Raw genomic sequence first — 8,735 nt, forward strand, 5'->3', positions numbered from 1 at the left:
AGTGCCAAGTATTTCTGTGTGTACCTAGAGTCACTTTACTTCTTATAGCACCAACCTCAGGCAACCAGAGGCCTTTTCCAATTGGTTTCTCTTTTCTCCTCCCCAATGACCCCAACTTCTCCTTATTCTGCTGCCACAAAGGGAGGTGGACAATTTATTTCTTCTATGATAAACCTAAAGTAGATAATCACTCTTTTCTCCACATAATAAGGCAACACTCAGAGCCAAAAGGGTTCTCTTTTTCTAGTTCATTTAAACTCCTAATTTCCCATGGGCCAATGATGACATACCAAACCACTAAAATAGGTCAGTTTCATCCTACTGCTCCCAATCAGAAAATTAGAATTTAATTGGTAAGAGAGGGTAGTGATAGCTATATTTCTTATAAAATCTTTAAGCCAGGAGTGCCTGGGTGGCTCAGATCATGACTGAACTGCAAATTCAAAGAAGTAGTTTAAACTTTTCAGGGTAACGAGAGCAAGCCCTCTTTGGGTTCTGTGCTCAGTAGGGTGGTGGTGGGGTTTGCTTGAGAGTCTCTCTCCTTCTGCTCCTTTCTCTACCCGTTTGCATACATGCACCCTCTCTCTCTCTCAAATAAATAAATACATCTTAAAAAATCTTTAAGCCATATGGATTATTTCATAGCTCTTCATTTTCCCAGTGAATTTTCCTGGTGAATCCTCAAGACGCTCCCTATTTTTCTGGGTGCAGAAAGCCGGATGCCCTGCTTGATGGGAATGCATATGGGGTGCCTTTTCAATTTCCATGCCATAGTGGTTCCCAGGAAGGCAGTCACTCAGCCAGCTCCAGGGCGTCCAATTGCCAAGACTCTCCAGTCAAAGGTCTTTACACCTCTTTATGTAATACAAATTTCTATGAAGAGCTTATAACCTTCAAAAGAGCTTAAAGTAGTTATATTCTGGCTTTAATATAGAGGCCATTTGTTCTACTCATTTGTATCAATTCAGTTATATTTCAGTTTACACTATTAATATTTGCTGAGTGGCTACTATGAACAAAACATTATATAAAGGCTTAAGAATAGCAGTTCTCACTCATGGAGGGAATATAAGAAGACCTGGAGAGATTTTAGTTTCTTTTTTAAAACCAGTTTTGTTGAGGTTTAACTTATATACTCATAGAATTTACCCATTTTAAGGATATGATTCAATGGTTTATTTTATTTTATTTTATTTTTTGTGGTTTAGATTTTATTTCATCATCATAAACTGAACTCTGCAATCCAGCTAGACCTGGGGGAAGGAACCACGGAGCCGCAGAACTGCAGTGAGAGTGCGGAGACTGGGCTATTTCAAGCAGGTGGGGGTGGAGGGGCGCTCTCCTGAGCTAAAGGAACGGGTCTGGAAGTTCAGATAAAACAGGAGTTAGATTCATCAGATCTGTCCACAGTCGGCGATGGTGATCTTCTTGCTGGTCTTGCCTTTCCTGGACCCGAAGCCTCCATGGCTTCCACGATGTTCATGCCCTCCTTGACCTTGCCAAAGACCACATGCTTGCCGTCCAACCACTCAGTCTTGGCGGTGCAGATGAAAAACTGGGAACCGTTTGTGTTGGGTCCAGCGTTGGCCATGGACAAGATGCCAGGCCCCGTGTGCTTCAGGATGAAGTTCTCGTCATCAGACTTCTCCCCGTGGATGGACTTGCGGCCAGTGCCATTGTGACGCGTGAAGTCCCCACCCTGGCACATAAATCCCGGGATAATCCCGTGAAAGCGGGAACCTTTGTAACCGAATCCCTTCTCTCCAGTACTCAGAGCACGAAAGTTCTCTGCTGACTTTGGAACTTTGTCTGCAAACAGCTCGAAGGAGCCGCGGCCCAAAGGCTCGCCGTCCACCGCGATGTCAAAGAACACGGTGGGGTTGACCATGGCTGGACAGCGACGGCCACTCCGGGGCGGCGGCGTCTGCCTGATTCAATGGTTTATAGGACATTTGCAGAATTGTGTGAACATTGTCCCAACCCAATTTTGGAAAATTTCCATCAAGTCAGGAGCCTTAAAAAATGTTGATGCCCGGGCCATCCAGACCCATGTAGTCAGACTTTGGGAGGATTTAGGCAGCTCCCCAAGTAGTTTTGAAATGCAGAATGTTGAGGACTGCTGCAGAGGATATAACACGGGTGGTTCCTAGTGCCTGTTCTTAGGGAACTTATAGTCTACAGCTGCCCCTATCTAGGCATTAGTGACATTTTGAACTGGATGATTCTTGTGAAGGTCTCTTCTGTGCATTGTATGGTGTTTAGTAACATCACTGGCCCCTATCTACTAGTAGCACTGTTTCTCCCTACTCCCAAATTGTAACAATCAAAATTATCTCCAGACATTATCAAATGTCCTCAGGGGGGAAATTAGCCCCAGTTGAGAACCAATGATCTATAGAGGCAACAAAACATGAGAGAAATAAGTTGAAAACTCGACAGAAACACAGTAATATCATGAGAGATACAAAAGGAATGCTGTAGCATTTTAAAGAAGAAAAGATCTTGTGTGTGTCTCAGTGTGGCACGGTGTCAAGATGGTAGGCTTGAAGCAGCAAATGTTTAGATTGATATCCTGGCTCTGACAGTGGCTGGCTTTATGATCTTGGATAAGGTAGCCAAATTTTATGAGCCTGTTGTCTCATAATAGCCATTCAGTATATATGTGGCTTAGTATTATCTGCAAAATGAAGATAATGATACCTTGGCAGGAAGTGTAGAGGTAGCGTGCCAAGAATTAGCGCACAGTAGGCACTTGATAATAGCCTTACATTAATTGAGCATTTACTCTGCCAGGCACTGGAGTAAATGCATTACATAATATCACATTTCATCTTTGCTACAATCTTATTAATTATGTATAATGATCATTCCTAGTTTACAAACTGGATAAGGCTTTAAGCTGAAACTTAGAGTCTAAGTTGATAAACTTACTGAGATCTTGGAGTTTGGTAAAGAGAGGTTCAAGAAGCAGATGGGTCTGACTTAAAAGCCAGAGTATTTGCAAGCTAAGCTATATGACAAAGCCTTTTAAACCTGCTCATCAGAAAGCCACCTGGTACATCATTAAAAATGCACATAGGGACGCCTGGGTGGCTCAGCGGTTGGGCGTCTGCCTTTGGCTCAGGGCGTGATCCTGGAGTCCAGGGATTGAGTCCCACATCCAGCTCTCTGCATGGAGCCTGCTTCTCTCTCTGTCTACGTCTCTGCCTCTGTCTCTCATGAATAAATAAATAAAATCTTTAAAAAATGCACTTCTACAGATTCAGAAGTTTTGTGACTGTGTTTTCTACAAGTGCCACAAATGATTTCTATGATCATCCAAGTTTGAGAGTGGTTGTTATGGTGCTTCTCATAAATACTAAATAAATGTTAAATAAAAAATAAGCTAGCTAAAAATTCTGGCTTGGGAAATGTGTAGGATTTCAATAGAAATAGTAAGGAGGGAATAGCATAAACAAAGATAAGAGGCTTAAACGTATAGGGTGTGCTTGGCTATTGTAGTAAGAAGAGCTAATGCTATTTTGCTTTTACAGGCACTGTCCAAAGCATATTACATGTATCATCTTATTTAATCTTCTCAAACCACTTTGTGAGGTAGGCACCACCATTTTCTCATTTGTAGATGAAAAAAGTGAAGTGCAAGGAGGTGGAATAACTTGCGTAAGATCTTGTAGCTGGCAAGTGGTCAAGCCAGGACTTGAAAACAGATGGCTTGTATCCCATCCTTATACAACCAAATCAAAGTATCTGAGTGTATGGAACTTGCACAACATAGCTACTTAGTCACAAAGATCAGATTGAAATTTGAGTTCCTCTATTCCCAAATCTTGATTTTTCCACTATATCACAATTGTTTCACTTCAAATTGTAGGGAGCTTTGAACACTGTAGCTTTCAAATTACTTTAAAAAAATATTTATTTCATGTCCTCTCTTCACTCGACAAGTAGTCATGGAATGCATGCAGTGGATCAGCCATAAAACTGCAGAGGACTAAGGCATGGTTGTGTCCTGGGGGGAATAACCATCTTTTGTGGAAGCAGACACATAAGTAATTAATTCTAACAGTAGGAAAGTGTAAAAAACACTGTTTAGAGAACAGAAAGGGCTAAAGTCTGCCCAAGGTAGTAGAGACTTGAAGAACAAGCCCAGGAAATGTGGTGAGTGCAGTCTATTCTTAATTCTTCAGATAATAGGGCACAGGTGAAAGCAGATTCAAAACAGCATTTTAAGATTAACTGATGGTAGGGTGGAAATCAATTGAAAGGAGATAAATTGTTAGTCCAGTTGGGCAGTTATTATAGCAACCTGAGAATAAGATGGGAGACACTGGGGTCCTAAATTAGGGCCATGAGTGTGGGGAAGGGAAGGTGGGGAGAGATGGTGGAGAATATGTGTACTTTGAACATGCAGTTAGTTACTAAGCCCTTCTAAGAGCTCTCTACTGGGCAGGAGGACTTACAGTGGGAAAGGGCACAAAGTGCAAGGTTGGATCTCTCTAATTATTCCCGACTCTAGTAGCAGCTGCATGAATCCAGAGAAAAGGAAGAGAATCTTAAAATTCCTGCACATAAAACTTTCTCTCCCTTCTCCCAGACATAGAATTCTTCCATTTAGAGGTCTTCCAGCATTAGAAAGTTATCTTTTGGTAATGCAGATGCCTTTGGGTGAATGTCTGACATCTAGGAGGAAGTGAATGAGAGGTCAAGATCTACCTGGGAATAGAATCTACCCTGGACATGGGAGGCTCTACCAGGATTGACTGGAGGTTTCCAAATTCTTAAGGCAAATCAAAACTTGGCAATCCTTTCCAGGAGGAATCACTGACAGGCAAACTGGACTGCCCTCTACAGAAAAAAACACAGAAAGGGATAGCCTGAAAAATTCAAGAGAAAGGAACCCATGAAACACTCAGATGCCAGAGGGCCATCTGAGTGCATCTCTTGCTATATAGTGGCCAAGAGGAATCACAGAAGCTCACTGAGAACAAGCTAATGGGGCTGGCAAGGAAGCAAAAGAGGCTAAGAAACCACCTGAAAAAGACAGCAATGGCTCCCACATGGCTCCCACAAAGGCAGCACTGAAGCAAAAGTTTTCTGCTCCCCGAGTTGGTGGAAGACACCACATTGGCAGATGAGATTTTTAAATAAAGATCTGACTATAAAAAAAGAACTCAGTTCTTAAAATAAGATACAAATATTTACATCTTTTCCTTTCCTCTATCCTCAGCACCCCCCTCTCCCTCCCCCAACAAATGAGGCTTCTGTGAGTTAGTCATGACTTCCTTTCGTACTTCCCTGCCCTCAAACATCTAGACTTGATTGGCTAGAACCCCATTCCATGCCCAATAGTTCAAAGCCCACTCTAAGATACCTTTATTCCCAGGAGGGGTACAGCGTGTTCTGATCCAAGCTCCTGTTTTTCTCTGAGTTCAGAGGTTGATGAATCACCTGGAAAAATTCTGAGTCTCTTCTTGCTTAACCATTCACTCCAGGCAGGAATATAGGACTCACTAAAGACCTAGGGGTCCAGAGGGAGCTTGTATATTGCAGGAAGGCAAATATTTTCAAATCTATAAAGTTGTTCAACCTATCACTGACAGTGACCTTCCATGTCTCAGCACAGACTCCCAGAGCCCCCTTGAAATTCTTCTCTTTGCTTTCCAAGAAAAGGTCCCAACGGCCCACTCTTTCAGACCCACTGGATGTTCAAGAGCTCAACAGCACTGAAGGCGATCTAAACTGAACAGAATCCAGCCTTCTGAGATGGGAAATTGTGGTTGTAAATACATTCTTGTGCCCCTCGAATCCCTTCATTCTGCACTTCTACTGTTACATATACCTTTCCTTTAGGAGATTTTAGTCCCTTGGGAATAAGACCTAATAAGGATACATGCAAAGTGCTGGAAGGATATTAGTAAAAAAGACACTTGCACCCAAAAGGACTTGTAGGATTAAGGGAAAGCTGTATGAGTAATCTTCCCCATCTGTTCATCCATCCATCCATCCATCCATCCATCCATCCATCCATCCAACATTGACACTGGTCTAGCCATGGGGCATTTAGTCATGAACAAAACAGCAAGGGCTATGCCTTACCAGGGTTTATATTCTAGTAGGGGGATATGAATTTTGATTCATGTCTTGCAGGAAGGATAGGGGTTCACTGTGTAGGTAAGGGAGAAGGTAGCTTCTCTATCCCATAGAGAGGATAAGACATACAAAGGCAAGAAATAGCATGAAATATAATTAAACCCCTAAAAAACTTAATATGGTTGGCTCATAAGATGTGCAGTGGGATTGGAAAGATAGGGAGAGATGAGGCAGGGCCAATCAGGCACATAGCTGGGAGCTTGGATATTATCCTGTGGTGCGGGGAAGGTTTAATTAATTGTGCAATGTCTCTGCCTTCCTTTTCCCCCACTGCTGTGCCCTCTCCTCCTCTGTATTCCAGTCAGCATGTATGCTTGTCACTCCCACCAAATGAGTCATTGGAGATGGGAGCATTAATTTATTTGAGCAGACATGTGTCAACATCATTTGGAGTAAAGGCACCAGACCCATTACACACACTCAAATAACATGATTAGGAATAGTTTGAAAGCAGCAAACCTCAGGCCTTTCTGGTTCAGTTCTGATTGGTTTAGCCCACTTTCCTGCTCAGTCTGTCTCCCTACCGAATTTCTACTTCCCTATCTCCCCACCCTCTCATCACCTGCCCGCCCCTCACACACACATTCACACAACTCTGTCTCTTTCTTGTTGTCTTAATTCTTATTAGGGTAACCCATAATATTCACTGGATTGCCATAACAAGGAAGGGGTAAATTCTTAGGACCTATCTCCCTTTATGTAGGGGAAGGCACTAGAATAAAAAACATGGTCTGATCCTCATCTCCTCACACCTTTGTTAGATTCATGAAACTGTAAAGGCAAGATCTGGACAGGATCTTAGAGACTATCTAGTGAAATCCACCTTCATTTTAGAAAAAAAGTCTCAGAGAAATTTATCTGAAGTTAACAAGGCTCTGGAGTTGAAAGCAACACAAGCACTTACTGGTTCCTTAAACAATGGGGGATACATATGAGTGTGTATGAGTGTGTGTGTGTGTGTGTGTTTGAAGAGGAATGCATGGTAGGAAGCCCTGGGGCTATGTGGGAAAGTTGAAAAGGTAAGACTCAATCCCAACAGCCATACAGCCAAGCTTCCCAATGCTGGAACATTCTTTAGGTTCTGCAGGAGTTGAATGAGCACCACATCTAGGCCATCTGGCCATGTCCTCAGCATCAAGAAGTCCTAGTTCCTACTTAAGGGTAATACCTTGTAATATCCCCATTCTTCTCGACCTCTGGTTCTATTATTCCAGTTGCTTCTGCTATTTCAGGACAATGACTTGAGAAAAACCTCATCTGTCTTCTTTATGGCTTATTCTGACTCTTGGCTGCTCCTGACTGTGGTTTCTGCTGGTTGGTTTTCTCTGTGGATTATTCAGCTTGTGCCCATTGCTAACACTCTTTCTTGTGTAGCCTTCAAACTCCCTAAGAGAGAGGGACTGATTGTTTCATTTAGTCTCATGGTTATTCTTTGTGGACAAAATTCTTGTGCTAGCCCTTCTTGGAGACTGCCATCTGGCCTGTAGATCAGCTGTCCTTGGGCCCTTCACCTGTGATCAGGGTGGCAGGAGTTTGCTTTCATAAGATGGGACTGCACAGGTGGCAGTGCTGCACCTCCTCTCCAAGTAGACTCTGCATAACTATTAGTGATTAAGATAGGGCTTGAATTCAGGTTCAGACTCCTAGTTTAGTGCCCTTTCCACTATGCCAAGCTCGCCTGAGTTCTCGATGATTCTGTGTATTTCTCCTGCACCACCTGCCTACCCCTTAGCTTCTCAAGTTGAGCATGGCATCCTACTGCATTCACTCTCCCATAGAGCAAGGCCCACGCTTAGATGCTGGAATCCTTGAAAAGGACCCGATAAAGTAATTATAGCTAAGAATGGCTTAGTTTCTTTGCTTGTGTATTTACATTTTAATGATGCCTTAAGCTGAGCAAATTACCCTCTAATGTGGCATTTCAGACTGTTCAGGAAGGAAAGAAGAATTGGGGAGGGAGCAAATTTTCCACGGTTGCTCCAATTACCATATAAACAGCAACTTATTCTGTATGCCAATAAATAAAACTTCCAGCCTCTTCTACATACACCATCTCCTCTGTCATCACCACCTTTATTTCACTGATGAAGATTAAGAAATTAATATATTTTCTGGGCACAATCCAGATTAGGGATGTTGAGACTGGCACATATAACCACTTTTTATGTTTCAAAAGAAGCTTATGCAACACAAGGTGAACGATGGAAAGTCCCTGTAAAAGGGAAAAATTTCCTAATTTGAAGAATTCTCAAACTTTCTATTACCCACAGCACTCTCCTGCAAGGCAGAGGTATGTTGTCATTCACAGACCTGAAATTAGTTGTCTTGTATTCCTGGAGAGTTATTAATCAACAATATTATCCCAGTGCCCACTATGGATTGGGTAATATTTAAGAAGTGCCAGTTAGCAGCCAGTACTAAGTAAGTAGCTCCCCTGGAGATGCCCACTGTAAATATTTTTATTTTTACATTTATTTCATTCATGTTTCAAATAAAATTGAGAATACTTATGTGTTATGTATATCCATATATATATATACATTAATATTATATTATCTTAATTTCATATTATAGGAATTTTAAAG

At 42.1% G+C, this 8,735-nt stretch overlaps 1 pseudogene; it reads right to left on the reverse strand.

The window, feature by feature from the left end:
- Positions 1-1,152: 1,152 nt before the first annotated feature.
- Positions 1,153-1,947, reverse strand: LOC140636914 (peptidyl-prolyl cis-trans isomerase A pseudogene; annotated as a pseudogene).
- Positions 1,948-8,735: the final 6,788 nt, after the last annotated feature.

Source organism: Canis lupus, chromosome 7 (assembly GCF_048164855.1).
Source record: "Canis lupus baileyi chromosome 7, mCanLup2.hap1, whole genome shotgun sequence".
NCBI lineage: Eukaryota > Metazoa > Chordata > Mammalia > Carnivora > Canidae > Canis > Canis lupus.